Genomic DNA, 1,644 nt, shown 5'->3' with positions numbered 1-1,644 from the left:
TAACTGGTTTGAATGCTGGCAGTCATGAATGAAAATTAACGAGAGAGGACTTAAAGCCCCTGCACACGAAAAGGTGCTGATACCATGTAAGATGCATTTAATACTCGCGTCACTGAACACTAGTTTTTAAAAGCAGGCAGCTGACATCTGGCACATTGATCCTTTCTAGTTCACTGAAATTGCTTTTGCCTTTATCCAAAAGTCTAGTGGGAATGGACATAAAATCTCTTTACTGTAAGCTTTAAAAATTAAAGAGCAATTTTTCACAGTAACTGAATGGAGAGATGCATTTGAAGGTCTTCTTCTTCTTCAGAAGGAAGGAAAGTGATGTTAGTGTCATAAAAAGATGGTTTATGGCTTCTAAAAAACACAATGCAGTGATCTGTGGTGTAACCACAGTTTGACTTCAGCCACCAAATAGCAATCTTTAAAAGGTTAGTGGATTCATCTAAAGGTCAATACACTTCTGTCAGCAGTGGTAGCGTCCCAGTTTGCCACTTAATAAAGGCTGGGAGCTTAGGAAATGTAGCAAGTTTGTGAATATAATTTATGTCAACCTTGACACTTTGAAGCTAATTAGGACTTCATGTGGATCTTTTCATTTCTTAGAAAATGAGAAGAAAGAGAAGAAAACTCTTCAGCCTGACTGCTTTACAAAAACACAGATATGAAGGAAACTGTTTGAGGCTTGCATTCAGCTGTTTGGTACTGTTGCTATCTGATAATTCTGTTTGCATTTCAAATAATGGTCATCGTGTCTTTTATGACATTTTCTTTAGGGGGGGGCTTGACCCTTTGTCTGTCACTTCAAAATTAAACTGTGTAAGGTATCATGAGTTTGTGAATCACTGTTAATCTAAATGAACATTTTGGACATGTTTCTACACACTTCTACTTTTGATACACCAGTACAGTTTGCTGATAGAGCTTCAACACTGGTGGAAGCTTCCGAACAGCAAGTGACTGACTAACACATGACAGCTGGCGAGACACGCAGCTAAATACACTGAGGTAGGAGAGGACAGGTGGAAACAATCAAAGAATGACAGCAGCCAGAACCCGACAAAGACGGGAAGAAAAGGAGAGAAAAACCACAAAAGAATCAAAGAAAAAAACAAAACAAAAAATGCCAGCTCCATATACTGTATATAAAAGACAGCAGTAGCCGAAAAGCCTGAACACTGAAGCCTGTAGAAGTGCATTTATTCTAGATTTTTTTTTTCATGGACAGCACGGGTGACTTATCCAGTTGTACAAAATTCTATAGGAAAACAATACTAATTGATCTATGACCTCATTAAAAACTTTCCTGATGGGCTTACAGTCTTGCTTGTTTCACGTCTTACTGAGTACAAGATCTTCATTTTGAAAACGAGCTGGAGTCATACTTGCAGTGTCCTCTGTTTCTCAGTCAGATCTGCCTCAGTAGTCACGTCCCATTTCAAAACACCAAGAGGGTCTCGAACAAAACGCTCACACCCAGGTTTCAAGCGTGGACTTCAATAACCAATCGGTCATAGTGCCTATATCCATCGTAATATAGTCAACAGAAAGCCTTGTGCAAATCTGTTATAATCAGTGTTGGGACTAACGCGTTATTAAGTAACGCGTTACAGTAACTACGTTATTATTGCGGTAACGAGC

This window comes from Pundamilia nyererei, unplaced genomic scaffold (assembly GCF_000239375.1).
Source record: "Pundamilia nyererei isolate P.nyererei 1_Seehausen unplaced genomic scaffold, PunNye1.0 scaffold00016, whole genome shotgun sequence".
NCBI classification, from domain to species: domain Eukaryota; kingdom Metazoa; phylum Chordata; class Actinopteri; order Cichliformes; family Cichlidae; genus Pundamilia; species Pundamilia nyererei.
Note: the sequence above shows the minus strand (reverse complement) of the source record.